The 20,987-nt window shown below is 40.6% G+C and overlaps 1 protein-coding gene across 5 annotated transcripts in view; it reads right to left on the bottom strand.

Moving 5' to 3' along the window:
- Window positions 1-20,987, bottom strand: part of GULP1 (GULP PTB domain containing engulfment adaptor 1) — a 1,895,686-nt gene that overhangs the window by 1,764,310 nt on the left and 110,389 nt on the right. For all 5 annotated transcript variants that reach the window (XM_069225937.1, XM_069225932.1, XM_069225939.1 and 2 more), the window contains exon 2: window positions 5,467-5,629. The gene's annotated coding sequence lies outside the window, so the exon portion shown is untranslated. The remainder of the gene's footprint in view (window positions 1-5,466; window positions 5,630-20,987) is intronic.

A 20,987-nucleotide genomic window follows, 5' to 3' on the forward strand; every position in this document is an offset into this window, starting at 1 on the left:
TGATTCAGAAGATGCCTCAATTTACATTTTGTCAGCGGAGCTAGGGAAGGAGAACTAGTTGCTGGCTGGGTAAAATGAGGTTTTGACATTACCACGTTTCCTGCTATCTTCATTTCTTCGCTTGTGACAGTTTATGTTTGGTTCTATTGCCTTAACCACTTGGTACAGACAGCTGGTGCTGCATGGAGTTGTATGCTGTTTTTTTGTTCACAAGTCAGATCCTGGTAGAGAGTTTCTAAACATTGCTTGGTCTTTAAACGTACACATTCCCCTTCTCACCCACTCCTTTACCACCTCTCCGGCATCATGGAAACAAGAGATGCAAGTTAGTGATGCAAGAAGCAGATGACACTGGACAAGAAGGAGGAGAGAACAAGCATTTGCACTGCAATGAGTCTCGTGTTTGCTCGAGTTAATGCTATTAGCATTGTAAATTCCTACCTGGACACTTCTTGCCACATAAGTTAAAAATGAAAAGTAAAACAGTTGACAGAAGCGAGCCAGTTCAAAGCGCCACAGCCACCATGAGCGTGAGCACAAGAGTTATTGGCTTCCTGCATGAATGTCTAGAAAGGATCGCGGCTGGGATGAAAGGCAAACCGAAACCTGAGGAGGGGTAACACACTGTAACAGAAGGAAGTTTGACGTAGTGTGATGGCCAACAAAAATGTTCACTTAGTGAAATCACTGGGGAGGGAACTCAGCACACAAAGGAGGTACATTTCACAAAATGCACCAATAAAAGTTTTGCATTTAAGACAGGCACAACAAAGAATGAATACCAAGAGTGGGCATGGTTAAAAGCCCACAGAGAGATTATAACAGGCCAGAGTGCTTGTGCTCTCGACCCTAAAAATAAGCAAGGTGAAATGAGATTTACAACCTGAATGAAAAAGGGCTGCTAGTCCGTAAAACAATTACAAGTACTAAATGAATTTCACTGGAGCTAGGAGGAAGCTAGGTGATTGCATGACCTATATGCAGTCTGCTCTGTGTATCCCTCTGAATGTCAGTGCCCCAGGCCCAAGACCCAGCTTGCCTATTTGCAAGGACATCCCTCATGACGCTGGCAGCAGTGGGTCAAAATGGCTAGATGATTGCATGACCTATATGCAGTCTGCTCTGTGTATCCGTCTGAATGTCAATGCCCCAGGCAGAGACCCAGCTTGTCTATTTGCAAGGCCATCTCTCATGACGCTGCAGCAGTGGGTGGAAATGGCGGGGGCATTTATAGGACAGGTGGTGTGGTAGGGGTATTATTACAGCTCTCTAAATGCACCTTAGAGTTGCCCTTCTGCCCCCTATTGTGTTATGTCACTGATGGCCACCACACTTAGGGCAATGTGCCATTCCTTAAAGTACAAACACAAGAGGCTGTAAAATGTACACATGTTAATGGAAAGTAGCTGAGTCATGGCTAACAGAAATGTTCTACTATCTTAATATATACTTATCTGTCACCGTCTTCAGACCTATGAGCATTCATGGGCTAATTTGTGTTCTGAAAAGCACACAATATTTTTATGTTTGCATTGAATAATAAAGCTGGTCTATAATCATTTTATTAAAAAAATGCTATCTGACAAAAACACTTCACAACCATGACTAGATATGTAGTTTGATTCAAAATGAATCTTGCAAAATGAATTTGCCATTAAAGAAAAGGCAGAGTCACCTATAGCAAGGCGTTTGTATATATTCACATACTTTTTGAGTTTACAAGCCTCAAATATAGATAAACTGATATAATACACCAAACCTAAAACAATGTTAAAGATGCTTTTAAGAAAAATCAAGAACATAGAATTCCTGATGCCTATATATTTTTGTAATGCGTCCAAGGCATTAGCCAACCATAAAATTAAAACATTTTGTAAATGATTTTGGTCTATCACACTGCCACATTAAGTCATAGAATAAGCCCAACTAGTTGATTTAATGGTACTGAAAGTTAGCGTTCGCAAACATTTTTGGGAATTGCAGGTCAAATTTGTTAAAGCTAAAGACTTCTCGTTTTGTTAATATCCCACACTTTCTTTATAGATCATGATGGTTGTGTGCATGAATGGTTTAAAGTGTGGATGATTGAGTGCCCATGAAATTCCCACCCATACCACAGCACAGTGTGAGACAGCCACTTGATAGTTTATATTTTCAGCCTGAAAACTGGCTGTGAGGCCCCTGCTGTGCTTGCCACCCTTAGTCTTAGTAAAATGATCTGATACGCTCTTCAACTCTGATTTTTCATCACCTTGCTTCTCCTGGCAAGGTACCACAGTGGCACTTTTGTGACTCTCTACATAACACTGGAGAGGCTGATATGCAGTTTAATGCCTTCCAGGCCTTGGTCCTTCTCATTGTACACAGGGTGAACTGTGCCAGATTGTATTACCACCTGATTCAAAAGTGGCACTCCCTCTGTTGATGCCAGGGTTTGGATTTCCTATAGATCAGCTAACCTAACCACCAGTGCCTTCATTAGAGGCAGCAGGCTGAACAAATCAGTGGTACGAGGAAAAGGCAGGACCACCAGTCATAATACCAGTCATACTACACCTTCTGCACAAATTAAATTAAATAAGGTTTCTAGAAGAAACAAAAAAAAATGATGATCAAACTATGTACAAAACAACAAACACCGTCAACCTTTAACCTCATTCAAATGAATACTGGACACAGAATATGGCAACCTAATGAAAGAGGGCAATCAAATTGGATCGTCAGCTTACCACGTGCCAGCTAAAATCCTCAAAGGCATTCTGATAAATAGCTGGGTGGGATCTATAGCTAGAATTTTTTTTAAAGCTCCATAGATAGGGGCTCTTTCCAATCTAAAGACATGATTTGTCCCTGAACTCCTCAAAACAAAAACATTAACCCATTAAACCTACAGACTGCTTTCCAATGGGCCACTGCTGGGAAAATTAAGAGAAACAGCTGTCTTTTTCCAGATATCCATGTTTGTCTAAAAGGGGTCTTCTCCTCAAACCTCTCTGGGTTTGGCCCAGGCAGAGGCACAGACACTAAGAGACTGATGGCTATCTGGAATGATTTGAAATTAATAGTGGGTATCAATACTACCACTATGCTTCTAACATCATCAAACACTCATTATGGAGATCCAGAGACTTAAAGAGGCAGTCATATAAAGAACCAATCTTAATTGGATCTCCTCTCACCTCAAAGACAGACAACATTTAGTGACAGTGACATTATTTATCTCTGCCTTCCACACATCACATTTCAGTGACACACAAGGCTCAATTACTTCTTTATAACCTTTATTTTGCTCCCTTCCAGGACTTAATTAATGGATTCAATCTCACATGTTACAAGTATACAGACAACACACAAATCATTTTAAAACTAACACCAAATGGTCCTTAATACATATGGACTTGATGAGTGCCTCCGCTGTAACCACAAATGGATGATGATCAAAACCTTAAGCTCAAAGCCTAAAAAAATATAAAAAAAAAAAAAGAAGAGGATTATGACTGGTGGGCAATGGAACAGCCACCATTCCACTAAAATACGGTCCAGAAGACTGAAGGCTCCACCAGGAATATCAAGAGAAGTAATGAACAGTGGAGAAATCATGGACTCAAACCTATTCCTAACGTTGCATTTTGATGAATTCACAAGGACCATCTTACAAATAATGCAGATGCTAAGTTTCATCCTACTCTACAAAGAGTACCCTCAAAACGTACTCTCCTCTCTCAAGTTTGTAATGCAACTGTAATCAAACAAGCCTGTATCTAGGTGCTGTTTGGTTTCTTCTACGAATATTGTAATGAATACAAACTACTACAGCAAGACTACTATTAACCTTCACTCAAAGGAACATATGACACTAGTCGCCCGATGGTCTGTCTTCAAAAATCTCTACATCATTGACAGAGCAATATAAGAAGACCCTGAATAACTACAAATGAAACTCATGTTAAACTCCCAGAATAGGACACTCTGTTGAATCCTAGCACATCAAGTCATCCTGCCTCCCTACAGGAAAAATAAATTATTGATGGAACATCATTCACAATGCAAACTGAAAAGGTTGCCACTGCTTGACACACAAAATATCCAGGATTATATATTCATGAAAGAACTAAACCCTGGGCTTTTCTTAGATGATTTTCAAAAACATCTGACATCAACAAACTAACGCTCAAGGTCCTAACACTACTCTGCACAAAAATACATTAGGCAACTTAATTTCATAGCTAAGTATACACAATCAGCTGCTAGCAATGCAAGCTGAATGATCAGTTGTAATTGTGAATCCTAGTGGATCATTTTTTTACCACAGTTGACTATAATCAGTAGACGCCAGATAACATACTATCTTGACAGTCATGATTGGCTACTACTACTGAAGTCCAAAAGCAGCCAGAGAACTTTCTTACATTATCAGAAAGCCACTCGGTCTTGATAAACACACTGACCCCATTGTCAAAGATGATAACCGGATAGTAGGAGACGTGAAGTGTCCTGTCACCTTGGAGGTCATATTGAAAGGGTATAATACAGCTCATCCTAACTAAGCTAAGAGATGTTCTTTATCATTGTTGGCATCTTTGGGAATACTAATATAGTCAACTCCTGCACATACCAACAACCACTAACATAAGGTAAATCCTGATGCATAGTAATAAACACAAACAATGGCTATAACATAGCCAATCCAGATCGATTTCTCTCTATCTCCCTCCATCTCAAGGTGGCATTTGTACACAAGTCATTTGCGGATTGAAAGAAAAATCTGAAGAAAGGCTTTCTGTAATCACCACAAACAAAAGCATTGAACTTGCAGAATAAATTTGTAAATTACCAGCAAGTGTATAATCTCAGCCTGAGTGGGTCGATTTTTGCATTTTCTCAGTCAATCACAGAACTAGGCTCAGCACCCGAAGGCAAGATAATAACACCTTTCTACTCACTTGCACACAAAATAAAAACACATCTATATGGGCTCACAGCAAATACAACAAATTGTTAACCAAACAATCCCCCATAGTGTAAAGTGCTACCCATCTGTATAATGTTCTTTATACCCGATACGGGGACAAGAAACACTATATAAATGTTAATATAGTATTACTAACTGACAGTTTCAGAAACAAGTGGTCTATGCTTGGAAATGAATAAAATACTAAATAGCCAATGGAACAAAAGTTTCAATGAGGAAAGGATGGGAAACTCTTGTTTGTTATATTTACATACAAAAGAAATGAGAAACCTCGATGGCACAAGGAGTTGCATCATTTTAGGAACAATCTGCAGTTGGGAAGGAGGAGGCCTAGTTGCATTGTGTTGCATTACAGTAGGACCACGGATACTGCTCCAAAAGTTCAAGGTCATATTAATACTCATTTGCTTATCTTTATCAGGATGGAAATCTGAAGAAAGACCTTCTTCAGCACTCAATGACTTATACACAGCTCTCCAAAAAAGTGAAAGTACCTTTATCTGAGATGAACATATGACGCAATCCACCAAGATGAAAAATATTGGTCCATTGCTTCCTCTTTTGATACCTTTAACAAAGACTATCCTTTGGAAGGCAGAAGGTCCGTTATAAAATCTGTAGAAATCACATGCGATGTTCAACAGCTAATGGTAATGGCTGCAAATAAACAAAAGGTATAAAATGTAAGTATTTATTCTGGGCACAAAAAGGAGAGGCATGAACATAATCTTAGACATAGGAATAAAACAGATGAGCAACTAAAAATTTAAACGTAATCCAAAGCATTCTTAAATTCACTGTGACCAGAGTCATGATGCATTTTCGTAACATCCAACAATTCCTTGGAAGAAAAACAATTTGGTGGCTAAAATACAGTTGTCTCCTTTTAAAGGCGTATTTAGCTAGAACGCTTTCAAATTCTCCTGGCTCAATCGCTTCTTGACACAAGACGGAAGTACTCTAAAAAATTTTAAAGAAAGCCTGATCACAACTGATAACTAAGGATTGCAGTGGCCCACAACATCTTACAACAAATTCTTTGAACTACGAATATAAATTATAATAAAATCATTCTTGGCAAAAAGAAATACTCATCTAACTTCATGATTATACATACATTGAGGATTTCACAAACAGTCTAGGTTTGAAGGATCAATCCAAATATAAAATTATTCTCTAGTTACCATCTAGTACCCATCAAAAAATTTCTCCATTTTGTACAAGTCCTCTTTCTGCTTAACAGTTCTCTTTCAAGTACTGAGTTGTTCAGTTTAGACTCTGTCGACATGATAGATAAAACACAAACTGGCCTTGCCCATCATTTTTGTGCTCTTGTAAGAAAACGTCTCTTTCAGTGGCATGTGTTTTCACAGAAGACTTATCTGAGGTGTCTATCTGGGCTGACAGGATGACACAAAATTGGTGCATGACCATGCATATGCTTGAGCGCTATAAGGAGGGGCTTTCCTTTCCTGTAAAGGGATGCAAAGTGGTGCAAAGTCTTGAAATTGTACTTTCCAGCACAAAACATTTTTTGTACTGGAAACCTGCCCTCTGTGTATCATAAAACATGGCTTTCCGCTGTATTTGTTCCTCTTTGCACTGCAGTGCTTAAACAAACCATTCCATGGGTGCTACTTGGGCATTTGGGCTTGGGCATTTCAAGTCTATAGCACATCGTTTTTGCTACAAAGCCAGATCTACAATAGCTTTGTATAAAGAAGTGATACCACCTTGAGGCAGATGAAGAGTCTGAGAAATGTTTTAATTTCTCCTAACATTTCCAACACTGAATGTGTGCTGCACTGCACAACACATCTATTGTGTGAAATGTTTAAAACAAATTGTCTACACGTAGGATTTTGAACATCATTTGGGCATCCCCCCCAATACAAAACCTGTGCTGCACAGCACACAAACAACTTTGGTGCAAGGCTCTATCCGTGATTTTAGGCAGCCTTGTTTCATAAATGCAAGAGAAGAGAGAAACAGGAGGCTATGATTAGTAACTACAGCTCTGCATTGCTCTCTTCCCCAGTGAAACATAGTGCAGCAACTATGGTTACTATGTATCACTGCAGAATTTGTTTTGCAACTCTGCCCCCATGAGTCCATTTAACATTAGTTGGTGAAGGCTAATTGAGAATAGCTGAAACCTTAGAATCCAATAAAAGGCCAGAGACATTCAATCCAAATCCAATGTACTCAGCGTTTTTCTTCTGAAACTCGCACCTCTCTGGTGTAAAAAAATGATTTGCTTCAGTTTGAAAACATCAAACTCACATGTAATAGATGTTCAATTAAGAATTTGGAAAAAATAGTTTACTAAGATAAGTACAAACTGAACAGCATGCAAATGGCTTTACAGGATTGTAAAAATGTTCAAATAGGGTGCAGAAAGCAGTTTTCCTTTCGTTCCCATCCTTTGTACACAACAGATAATAATAACTCATAAATCAAATTTAGTAAAGCCTCATGCTCCAAGCACTGAATCCAAGATGTATTTTTATAAAGATCAAATATACATATAGCCTTAATCAACATCTGACTTAATACAATTTCTTACTTAAGAAATACATTCATTCAAAAGCAATAATGGTACTAGCTTTAATTAGTATATTAGTATTAGTATAGTGCAATCGTTTTCCTGATGAGTTGGGAAGTGAGCAAACGTTAGTCTTGGCGAATACTAGAGAAAATGCATGGTATTGCAGTGGAACTGAAAACTGTGAGCCTGAGTTAGACTGGATGTGGGGCATTTATCTCATCACTCAGTGGTCAAAAACTTCAAGATTAATAATATTCATGAAAACTACTGGCAACTATAATATTTTTCGAGATGGCCTACTGACATATGGATTAGGCCTGTTCAACCAAGAAATTCTAAACATTACAGATTAATTAGGAAAAGCAAAAACGTTGTTTAGCTCAGCTGTTGGTAGATTAAAAACATGAGAAATGGGTAATCTGTGAAAAGGTGAACACTGTGAATATTAATGCATGGTATACTTCTAAAGGTAGATCAGTTATAAAATGTGTAGAAATATTATATTTGTTTTCAGCAGTCAATGGTATTGGCTACAAATATTCAAAAGTCTTATATTCTATCGAATTATACTGGGAACAAATGGGACAGGCTAAATCATCTTCTTGGACATCAGAATAAATAGATTGCCAACACAAACATCACATAGCACAGGTCATCGTCTAACATTCCTCTTTCAATTACTAACACCATTCAGACTCTGTGAACACACAAACATGTTTGTTTCCAAAATATATTTCTTTGTGGTATCAGGATGATATAATAGTGAAGCTTTAGTAAACACCTGTTATTGCGTATCAGAAGACATTTCAGTTTCACTGTCCTATTAAAAACCTACCTTTATGTACCCTTTTTTTTTTTTTTAAAGTGATGCCACGGGTTATTTCAGCAAAAATACTTGAGAAACTAACAATGACATTAGTAGCTGACAGCAAAAAAAAAAAATAGATGAAACCAGCGTGGGACCCATTGAAATACCAGAAACAGGCAATGAAAATCCAAGCTACTCAATTCTCCATTTTCAAAGTCACACATTGTAAGGAAAATGATTTTTAATTAAGCCTTGATAATGCACACTATCACATATTATTGATATTGTTCTGCAAGGGTTATTTGAAAATATTAGGTTATTACCCAACAGAGCAAAACAAGTTTATATCTAACATCTGAGAATATTGTATCCGTCAAGCAATAAAAGTGAATGTCAGGGCTGGTGCATAGCCCAAATGGCCTAGATGATGATCAAAATGTTTAAACTGAGTGCAAAAAAACATTTTCTACTCGTACCTTCACAACAGATAAGCACCTATTAAATTAAATCATGTGCAACAAAAACTTGTGCTCCACAGACCGATTCTAAAATGTCCTTTATAGGAGATATATTGCATATACTGTTGATAACAGTCTAATTCTAGCCTCTTCAAACAATGCATGATCGGAGATCTAAATTATTCTTTGGTACAAAAAGATAATAAAGGTCCATAATAGGTGATGAGCATGGTACACTTAACTGGTACAGCAAAGAATTGAAAGACATACAAATCACCAAAGGTAGCATTCTGTATTCGGAGGCTGACCCTAACAAGGAGAGAGGGCTGGAAACAGCTGATGAGCAGCACATAAATATGGCCATGTATTACAGAAGGGGTAAGGAGATTAATGAAAGGGTGGCATATGAGGAGGACAACACCACAGGAGTTGGGTAGAAGTGGAACACCTGAGAGAGGACAGGAATATCATTGTCTCAAGAGAAGCCACTAGGAATGCGGCCTTTGTAGCGGTCGTGGAGAGAAGGACCAGATGACAACACCAGGTGACAGATGCAGGGGAGGAGATGAAGTGGGAAGAGAAATAAGCACTGATGCATCCTTACCAGAGAGATCAAGGAGTTTTGTTTCCAGCAGATATGGTCCTGTCACAGGACTGTAGCTCCAAGCAATAGGCCATTTTTTCTTTTACCAAGTGGTTAATTGGGTGGACAGGTTCACCAAAAGACGAGGATGGGTGATTAATCATTATTTACATTAAAAGACTGAAGGGTTGAAAACTGCACAGGTAATTCACAACCCTAAGTAGCAATTTCTTAGAATGGCATTACTAGCACAGATGACGATGGAGGATCACTAATAATAGAAAAAACATATATAAAATGAATAAGGACCTCCCCTGTTTTCTCTCGTGGCTCAGCGTTGCCCTGGGTTAAAACACCAATGAGACACCCACCGAACTGGGATTAATACCCAGAAAAGCAATAGGATACTTCAGTCATTTATCATGTTCAACCAATACAAATATTCATCATTTTTCTCTATTAACTGGTGTCATGGCTGGCTACCTGCAACAGTGGCAGCAGCGGTGGGATCTTGTTGCGTTGATAGCCGAAAATGCAACCCATCACTATGGAGGACATGGTGAAGCAATTGGTGGAGGGGGAGACATATGCAGCTCATGGTACAGCAACAAGCCCAAGTGACCCAACAAGATAGGGAAAACCTACGGAATGGGATATAGACAAGCAGCTATGATATCAGTCATCCAATAGGCCCATGACGTTGCCCATATTGAAGCTTAGTGATGCCGTAGCCAGTGCACCCAGCTCAGTCCTACAAAGATATCAGACTTAAGAAGACTCAGATTTCTTTTCACAATCTTTGAAAGAGGTGCTACTTCGGCTGCTCAGCCTCGGGGTGGTTGGTGCCATTATACAGCCTGGTCAAGACCCGCAGTGTTGTCAATGTGAGGAATGGGACCACATAGCAAGGAATTGTCTCCAGAAAGCAAGTACTCCCCAGCCAATGAAATGAGTGTATTCCAAAAGGCATGTTTTGTATGCAGTGGGCAGTCCCAGGGTTACAGAGAACAAATCAGACTCCGACATACCATTAATATCCTGACTCATTTGGGTTGCCACTTCGCTGTGGCCAGATAGTCTGGGGTGAAAGTGGGCCAGATACTAAAAGGAGAAAAAGTCATCATGGTTTGTGTACATGGGGACAACTAGCCATATCCCATAGCTATAGTCCAGATCCAATAGCAGGGAGAGAAAAAAAAACTTAAAAGTGTGGGTAATTTCTAATCTCATAGAGGATCTACTTACAGGGACAGACAATCCCCATTTACAGCAATTGGGTTCCACTGGAAGAGAAAAACTATTTGGCCCAAGCACTGTTCCAAAGAGAAAAGGTAGGAAGGGGAATAGCAAAAAATAAAAGACTAGAGCAGAAAAAGGCAACATTAGGAAACTGTTTGCTTATATAGGAGGTGCCAAAGATCATTATTTCTTTCTTTCCCCAAATGGCAAGTGGGAAACACCATCACAGTTTCAGGACCACACAGGAGAAGATAACACCGTAACTCACACGTTGGTATATGCTACAGCTGAAGAACAAGATCCGGAAGGAACCCTTTTCCATATAAAAAAGGCTTACTATAGTGTATCAGAAATAAATGTTGGGATAAAGTATCACAGCTAACTGTTACACACCCCTTTAGAGAACAAGTACTATGTCTAGTCCATAGTCAGGTGAGCGGGGGTGGGAAGGTCATTATGGTAGGGAAAAAAATTGAAGAATATTTGCTATGAAGGTTCTATTGGATGGGAGCCTACTATGACAGAAGAAAATTCTGTGCTTCCTGTGAGCGTTGTCAACTAATCAATCCGGTTGCAGTACCAAATGCACCATTACATACCCTTCCTGTTAATGATGTTCCTTTCTCAATGGTAGGATTGTATTTAGTAGGTGATTTACTGGCATTCCCAATAAATTCTGTTCTTGGTTGAGTATGCTACCAGGTATCCTGAGGCAATACCCCTGACCAGTATGACCACATCAGTAATAGCAAGAGTTTTGGTTGAGTTCTTCAGTAGGGTTCGATTTCTCAAGGAGCTTGTGATAGACCAGGGAACCCCTTTCAGATGTGCAATATCCTTGGATTCCAACTAACTCTAACCTCTGTATATCATAAATGGATGGAAAGTGGAAATAAACAACCGTACAAGTAAAACTGTCCTAAAGAAGTTAGTTTCAGATAGTGGGCAGGATTGGGACAAATAAATCATCACTAGTTCTGTTTGGCATCCAAAAGCACACCCAAAGCTCCACTGGTGTTCCCCCCCCCCCTTTGAACTGGTCTTCACCGACAACCCAGAACTTCAATCGACATGGGGGCTGAACACTGGGAAGAGGAGGAGAATGAGTGATGGAAGCTGCTTTATTATACAGTTACTCTCTGAAATCATGTCTCAAACCTATGGGAGGATGTAAGGGTGAAAATGGAAAAGTCCTAGGACAGGCAGAATGCAGGGTATGTTAGACAGACAAAACCTCTGGAGCTTAAAGCAGGGGCCAAAGTACTTGTTTTACTGCCTTCAAGATACAATAAATTGTTAGCGAAATGGCAGAGACCTTTCGTTATACTTAGTCAAGTCACTCCAGTTACTTATCCAATGGCAGTGCTGCACAAAACCAAGCAGCAACAAATAAACAGTGTGAACTTTTTGATAAAGTGGGTAGACCCGGTTTCAGAGGTTTTCCTTAAGGCCAATGTGTTCCTTGTTGTCAATTCACAACTACTAGAAATCTCATTTTCTCCCACAGGAAAGCTGACTGAGAGAAAATAACTGAAAGTGGGAACTTCCATTACATTGAAACAAAGAGCAACTACGCCAGGTGTTAAGTCAGTTGGAGGTTGTCTTTTTGGCTAAACCAGGGAGAACATCCTTAATGCAACATGATATTACCAATCATAAACATAGTGAGATTATGGCCTTATCAGATACCAGAGGCCAGAAGGCAAGCTGTTGAAAAAGAAGCAGTCACTATGATAGAAACTAGAATTATAAAGCCTTCAAAGGGCATCTGGTGTTTCCCTATCATCCATGTTCCCAGACCTAACCGCTCACTTAGATTTTGCATACACTTTCATCAGCTAAATGGTATTTATAAGTTTGACACCTATCCTATGCCAGGTGTAGGCAAGCTGATAGAGAAATTGGGAAATGCCACCTTCCTTTTCAGTGCTGACCTTAGGAAGGGATATTGGCAAGTACCCCCACAACAGAGGCAACAAAAGAAAAGACAGTGTTTTCTACCCCTAGGGGCTCTATCAAATGTGAGGGGTACCTGCAAAATTCCAACATTTGATGGACAGGATTCTACGTCCACATAGCCAATACACAGCTGCTTATTTGGATGACATTGTCATATTCAGCCGTTCCTGGACACTGCATCTTCTACATTTGAAAGCTGTCATCACCACCCTCCAAGGAACAGGATTCACAGGGAACCCTGAGAAATGTGTCCTGGCCACTGACTATCTGTTATCTAGGTAATCAAATACAAGCAGTGTTAATTAGGCCCCCAGGTGGATAAGGTGATGCCAATAAAACAGTTACCCAAGACATCTACCAAGATGGAAGTCTGATCCTTCCTGGGATTAGTGGGCTACTATTGGTGATTTATTCCCTACTTTTCAGGTCTGGCGTTTCCCCTTACTGACCTACTTAAAATAGACCAACCCACACAACTACAGATGAGGTCCCCCACCCAACAGAGGAGCATTGAGTTACTGAAAGACATTTTGTGTAAAGAACTGCTACTGTTCTTTACAGATTTTCACAGACCATTTGTCCTCCAGATGGATGCTTCTGGCACAGCCCGAACACAATGACTTTCTGTGCTCTGTACTATATATTTCAGCTGTAAACTCCTTCCCCATGGCAGTGGCGTAGCGTGGGTTGTCAGCACCCGGGGCAAGGCAAGTAATTTGCGCCCCCTAACCCGGGGCAAGACAAGTAATTTGCGCCCCCTAACCCGTGGATTTAGTCTCTTCCAAGATGTTGCGCCTGGTGCGGCCGGCCCCCCCTGCACCCCCCACGCTACACCACTGCCCCATGGGCAACATATGCAACTGTAAAAAAGGAGTGTTTGGCTATAAAATGGGCCATTGAGGCTTTTCAGTATTATCTGCTGGGTTGCTTGTTTGGGTTGTTGACAGATCATACTCCTTTGGTCTGGCTGGCATGGAACAATAATGTGATCCTCATTGGTCTTTAGTGCTCCAAACCTTTTCCTTCCAAGTTCGCCATTAGGCAGAGGTCCTTCAGACCAATGTAGACTTCCTCTCCCACCATGCATCTTCTGAATGGCCAGATCAGCCATTTCTGGATGGGAAGAACCAAAACCGGGACAACTACGAATTTCAACATGGCTGCCATGAAAGACCCACACATCACCGGAGACATCGGTCTAGATGCGGAGGCCAACATCGACTGGAAAGGGGGCCAGCAACAACTGTTGAGCAGCACATAAAGGTGTGTATGTATTACGGAATGGGGAAGGAGGTGAATAAAATGGTGGCACATGATGAGGACAACACCGCAGGAGTTGTAGAGATGGAACACTCAAGTGAGAAGACAACGATGATATCATTGTCATAAGAGAAGCTGTTGAGAACACCATCTGTACAGGGGTAGAGTGGCCATGGAGAAGAGGACTTGATGACAATGCCAGGAGATAAAGGTGGGAGGGGGAGAAGATGTTGCAGGAGGAGGAACAAGCTCAGACTCATCCTGACCCGAGAGATCAAGGAGTTTTGCTTCCAGTGGCTGTGGTCCTTTCAGGAGACCGTAGCTCCAGGCAAGTGACCAGTTTTTCTTTTACCAAGAGCTTCACTTGGATGAGAGGTTCATCAAAAGACGAGGATTAGCGACTAAGTATGAAGGGGTGAAAATTCACATCCCTATAACCAATTTATCCGAGAGGGACCGCTAGCACAGGTGACGGCAAAAGATAACTAAAAATAGAAAAAACAAATAGCAGATGGCCCAGGACCTCTCCTTTTTTCTCTAGAGGTTTTGAGTTGCTCTGGGATAAAAATTATCAAGATACAGACCGAACTGGAGTTCGAGAAAACATGAATACCCAGAAAAGAAACAGTATATTTCAATCACTTATCACATTCAACCAACAAAAATATTCACCTTTTTCTCTAGTAATCTGTGCAATGTCTGGCTAACTACAACATGGCCCTTTAGTGTTTCCTTTTCTATCGTAGTTAATGAATAAATATATACAAGAGGAACAAAGAATAAATATATACAAGAGGAACATTTGCATGGAGTTCAATTGGTACAGTACAGTTATATTCCCTATGATGAAGGAATAAACAAATATTAGGATTAGCACACACTTGTGCTGCAAAAGATGTAGCCACTAATAAACTACATGTGGAGTCCTTTATCACATCACCTGGCAAATAAAAACCCTCTTGAATCATAACAATGATTATAACTAAACTGTGACAACAAAGATATTGTTGAAGCAGACCAGTTAACATACCAATGAATTCCAAACAGGAGTGTAAATATAAGAAGCAATAATGTTAATTCATAAAACTTTTGTATCATCACCTAATGAAACTTTCAACGAAGATGCTTCTCATATCGCACCTTAAGTTAATGGACAGAGATCGAACAAATTGAATTACTTCAGGAGTCTCCTTAACTCTTAGGAATGTTATCTTTAGTAGAGAGATACTAACGTTTACTACTTCTGTCATCATAATGAATTTGCAGAAAGACAAAATACCATCACCCTTATTTAGCGACTATCTAATACAAGGTGGCAAGCCCATGCATTAATGTATGATTTTTTGTTTGGGTTCTGCCATCATTTTCTCAGGGACTGTTTAACAAAGGCCAGGTTCATATATCCACCATCTACACAATACAGACCCAGTGCAGCTGTACATCGTTGCTCCTTTTCATTTTCAAAGAAAGGGCCCCTCATGCTCATCGACTCATCTAATCGAGCACACTGGTAAAATCGAAATAACTTCGAGACTTCCTTCTTTAATTTCACTCGTAATCGATATTTAATTAGTAGTTTTAAATCAATAATTTATTTCATCACAAGTAATTTCGAGTCCTAGCTCAAAAGAACCAGTGACCTAAGTCAATAAATGCATTCATTGTTTTTGAATACTTCACAATGTTTTCTTTGAAAATCAGGGCATTAGTGCTTAATTTGTACATAAAAACGTGCTGGTGCCCCAAGACATGCGCTGCTGCAATTAAATGCGCGAACACGGAATACTGAGGCAGTGTAAACCTGAAGTAATTTCGGGCCTCTTTAATCCTGCCCCTTCAGCTCACTCTTGCAGCTTTCTGCTTTCTCCTATTGTGACGCTTTTTCGTTTTTCTCTTCCTCCTCTTTCCCATATGTGTCTTTTTCTCGCAGTAAATGCTTGAAGCAGAAAAACTGAGGGCCGGCCCTCAAAAATAAGTGCCGGTGACCGGCACCGGAAACAACAAGCACAAATTAAGCACTGCAGGGTATTCTAGCAGCTTGTTAAAAGCTAATAGGAAGGTATCATAAGGCTGAAAACAAGCATCTGAATTTGTGTAGTTGCCCACACTAATGATCATACTTAAAGGCAACTAATAAGTATTACTTGGTGTTGACTATACTGTGCACGGTGCAAAGTAAAATGTTCCATAAGAGAATAGAAAAATTCCATTAAAGTCACCGACTCCCAAAAAATGTGAGGAAGTAGAATGGACTACTCAGAAGTCTATAGACTAACATCAAGGTCTGCTTTAGGGCAACATTCTCATAGCACAATTGTAACTATTGTGCTATAGCCTGGGAACGAACCATAGTGCTACAAAACCTAATAGGTCTTTAGCATCTGTCAGAATCTGGACACTGAAAAGATCTGCAGAGACACCTTCGTCAGTATTAAGAGAAAGGACAACTGCTTCACGTAGCCATGCTGCACCCGGTAAAGAAAAGTAAATATGAAAGGTGTCACATGTCCCTATAATATGGTCTCAGTTGGAAGAGGAAACTCAGGATGAAGAAAGGAGTTGTGTAAGAAAACTCAGAAGTAGAATCAAGTATCCAATTCTGATTTTCTATTGTGGATATACAGGTCAGTGTGCATGTATGCAATGTTATGGACTCTGAGTGAACTACACCATTGATTGGACTTTGAAGAAAAGCCATCATCACTGTGTGTTTATGGAACATAACTAGGTTAGTTGAGTTTATTATTTTGAGTGCTTTGGTAAAGTTACTGTTAGACATAAAATGTTGGTTGCTATCCTTATTACTGAGGTAAATAAAATTTCAGTGGAACAAGGCCAAGTGAAAGAGTTTTTCCTGTGCGATGGAGTAGCTTGAAAAATATACACTAATGATCCCTATAGTGTTGACTTGTCTTTTGCGTACCACTCTAGAAAACATGGACTGTCACACTACTCGTTTGCTGAACATTTTCAAGATGCACAGAGTGCATTCCTTTGTTGGATTTATCTATTAAAGATGTAGGACGATGGAGATGATGGAGACGTTGGATGAGGTTGCTTATAATTGTGGTGAGGATGCATTAGAGTATCATCAAAAAATAGCAGCCATGTGAGGTATTAAAGTAAATATAGTGTTCAAATGTAGCCATAGCTCATTCACAGAATACTGTGAGAAGCAGCAAACATGGCTCCATGTAATCATTCTGGACATTTATTGGCTCAGTTTGGCAATCAAAAGACTATGGACAATTGAATACACAATTTGCATTTTCATGCACCAATAGGGCCGACTCGTGCCTGAGGACATATCTACATAAAAAAAAAAAACACATTAGCTGATGATGGGGATTGTAATTTAAATTGGAAAAATTAAAGGCACACAGTAAACAATTGAAGGTACCCATGTGTCCTTAACTCAAACATCCCATGTGACATGCACGACACGAGTGATGACAAAAGATTAACATCACGTGATAAAAAAAAAATTAAACAAATCACAAATAGCACTATCAAACTCAGACTGTGGAAGAACCTTATGTTAAAGGATTCCAGTATCTGAGTGCTCGGAGTATCTTTTTATTGACAGACAATTTAGCCATCAAAGGCTGTGTAGTGATCTGTGCAAACAGTTCTTAATGGTATTTAGGCATGAACATGTACTTTGACAACCAAACATATTCTCACATGGATACAAGTAAAAAACAAGCATTGGCTACGGTCTGACATCAGCAAGTTGCTGCAATTGATACTTTATTTTTTATTTTTTTGCTTTTTACTGTGTGTGTGCCACAACATTAAAAAGAGAGAAAAAAAAAAAGAGGAAAACATGCACCCTCCTGCATTGCAGTCATATGCCTACAATAAGCATGTAAATAAAAACAAAATTAACCATCACTTAAAGGTTTAATACAACAGTATATTTGCCTCCTAGCCCACAGGTACACTTGAAATGGGCATAAAACCAGTTTCATTTGTAAAGCACCTCAAAAGAAACTATGATTCTGATTATTTTTCACAACAAAGAAAACGTACTATTGAGCTTGAATTTACTGTATTTTAAAGACATAATTTAAACACAGAATGTTGAATAAACTACAGGAGCGGCTCCTCTGCAGTGGCAGAGTGGCTTCGCCCCCCTGGCTGAGCTAGCAGATGAAAAATAAAACAGGAGCTTACTATCATTTTATTTTTAATTTTTCATCTGGTGACTCAGCCAGCAGTGGCAGGGAGAGGTGGGGCTGGGTCATGGAGAGGTAGGAGGAGGGGAGAGTGCACCAAGGGCCTAATTTCAACCTTGGCAGTCTTTTTCCAAGACCGCCAAGGTACTGCTGTGCTGAAGACCGCCAGTGCAGGGGGTTTTCCGCGCAGCGCATCATGACTGCTGGCAGCCCTCCGTCCTTTTTCGGATGGAGAGCTGCCAGCAGCCATATTGGCGGTCGGCGGGGAAGTGGAGGCTGCTCCACCTCCACTGCCCCGTCCTCAGAATACCGCCCACCGAATCCCAACCCAAGATTTAGTGTGGTGGTGTACTGGTGACGGGAAGCTGGCGGCGGAGCAGCCCCCATGGATCCTGTTCCCTCCCGGAGGATCACCGGACAAGGTAAGGTGATCGTCTGTTAGGGGAAGGGGGGTGTTGTGTGCGTGCATGGGGGTGTGCGTGTGAGTATGTAGAGCGGGTGTGTGAGTGCGTGTATACATGCGGGGGGGTGTTGTGTGTCAGGAAAATGTGTGCAGGTCGGTCTGTTTGCATGTCTGTATTTGTGCGGGTATGTGTTGTTGTAGTGTATGTGTGCGTGTAGGGGGTATGTGTGTTAATGTTGGGGGTGGGTGTGGGAGGGGGGACCTGCCACATTTGGGAGGGGGGGGAAGTACTTGGGGTGGGGGTGACCCCTATCAGTGCCAGGGAAGGAATTCTCTGGCACTGATCATGCCTACCGCCATGGATTTCGTGGCGGTTCCAAACCACCCGAAATCCATGGCGGTTTGCAGGGTCCTGATACCGCCAGCAGTCTGGTGACGGCTGCCGGGCTGAAGTCTCCAGCCCAGCAGTCGTCACCGCCCTGGTGGTCAGAGTGGAGAAGTGGCGGATGACCATGGCGATAACCGCCATGGTCATAATACCATTTTTTTTCTGCCGGGCTGTTGGCAGTATTACCACCACTTCTGCCCCGCCCGCCAGGGTTGTAATGAGGGCCTTAGTGTGCATGTGTGTTTGGCCAAACACACATGCACACTTAGGTTTCTCCAACCTGGCTGTATACACAGTCCCGGGCTTGAGAAAGAGCACAGACCCCAGGCTCGTGTCTGAGTGGCAGTCACTGCCTCTCAGACCAATCCTGATGCTGCTTACATGCTATGTTTGCCATGTAAGCAGAGACATAATTGCTGGGCAGCCTGTGGTGGTGTCCCAGCAAATGCTAGGACGCCACAAGAGGAGGAAGGCAGCAGAAGACAGCGATGAGAGACGGCTGGCGCAAAGAAAGTGGTTTTCTTTCTGTTTTTTTTTTTTGTTTTTTTAAATTGTTTCCTCCATCGTTCCAGCCCACCTCCTCCCCACCCCCATGCCCCTCCTGGACATATGCAGCGGCCGCCACTGATAAACTATTCAAAAGAAAGAGTAAAAGAAAAACAACGTAAATTATTGATCCACCAAAGCAGGCCCCAACCTGTGCATCTTTTTAAGTGGATATACACTTGGTTTGTCTCATTACCTTATGCTGTATACTGTGTCACGCAGAATCAAAATGTGAGTCGCAGTAGAATAGGGCAATGCATTCAGAGTGTTTTTTGTATATATTCATCTATTTTTGTATATGAAATATTGTGATTGCATGAGGTTGGCAATAAAGCCAAATTACCTCCAAGTCACACCTAAAAATTGAAACAAACATTTTATTGAGCTGATATATTTGTAGCTGGATAGAGAAACATTTTATACTATTATGAGCTACCGCACTGATTCAAAATATACATGCTAAATATTTTACCATTTATATTTAAAAACATCTAGGGCCGGAAGTGCAAAGACATTTACGGTTTCAAACCCTGTAATTCATAAAATCAAACAGTTTGTGACAGCAAAATAGCTTTTTGCTATGTACTTAACTCATGTCTGTGATTTCACCAGGAATCTTTACATACACTGACAAAAATACACACACATTTCTCTCTTTCTGTGTTGGGAAAGACATTACAAATGTTGGTTCTTTCACAAAAGAATGTGCTTTCCCTCATTTAGACTCCCTAACCAAATCTCATTCCTCTCACTTTTTGCTGCACTTAAGCCCCTCTCTGCGCCCTGTTTATCGTATAATGCATTTTAACAGTATGTGTCAGCCCGATTGTTGGGAAATCTGAAGTTCACACACCTCGAATGTTAGAGACCAAAGCTAGCCCTTGATGAGCAATGGTTGTGCAACAGTAGCGCAACAAAACATCACTATGGGCTCCAGTGTGGGTGAACCTGGGGGGTGGCACCACGGATGATGGGGGAGGGGGGGCGCATCAGGCTCTGTTTCATCCCTAGTTTGTGGTTGCAACCAACGGAAAAGGTTAAGACTCGGTAAAGAACGTGTTGACTCTTTCAGAAAGGGGAAGCTGTCCCCGTTGGACAACATCCGCTTTGCGAATTGTTAGGGGGACTTCAGGGGGAGCAGACAACTAACTGGTTGAGGAATTAAATGCCACTTGGGCGAACGAAATGCTGTTACAAGAATACGGGATTCTTATTTTAAGCACAAAATGCAAAAATGCATCCTCGCTTCTAAAATGGGCGAGAGGATACGTTTTTCAGTAAAATAGAGCTAAATGCCGGAGTTTCGTTTTGCATATTATGCATATTTTCCCAACATTCTGGAAAATTATGCAAAGCGAAATTACATTAATATTCTCACACCACTATTCTAGAAGTGATCCAAGTCACAACTATAGCACATTCATTGAGACCTATAAACACTGCATAATATGTTATGCCTATCTAGTAAATAAATGCTGTGTTGCTCACCTCATAGTGCTGAACGTTTAAGCATAAACAAAATATAAACACACATTTGGGCAAATCAGTTAAAACATATTATTTACTTATTGATATCTGTATGGCTGCTGCGCTGAAAGCCATTAATACACATTAGATGTCGCTGCAGGATTTCAGAGAAATATGG

The sequence above is a fragment of the Pleurodeles waltl genome, chromosome 3_1 (genome assembly GCF_031143425.1).
Source record: "Pleurodeles waltl isolate 20211129_DDA chromosome 3_1, aPleWal1.hap1.20221129, whole genome shotgun sequence".
NCBI lineage: Eukaryota > Metazoa > Chordata > Amphibia > Caudata > Salamandridae > Pleurodeles > Pleurodeles waltl.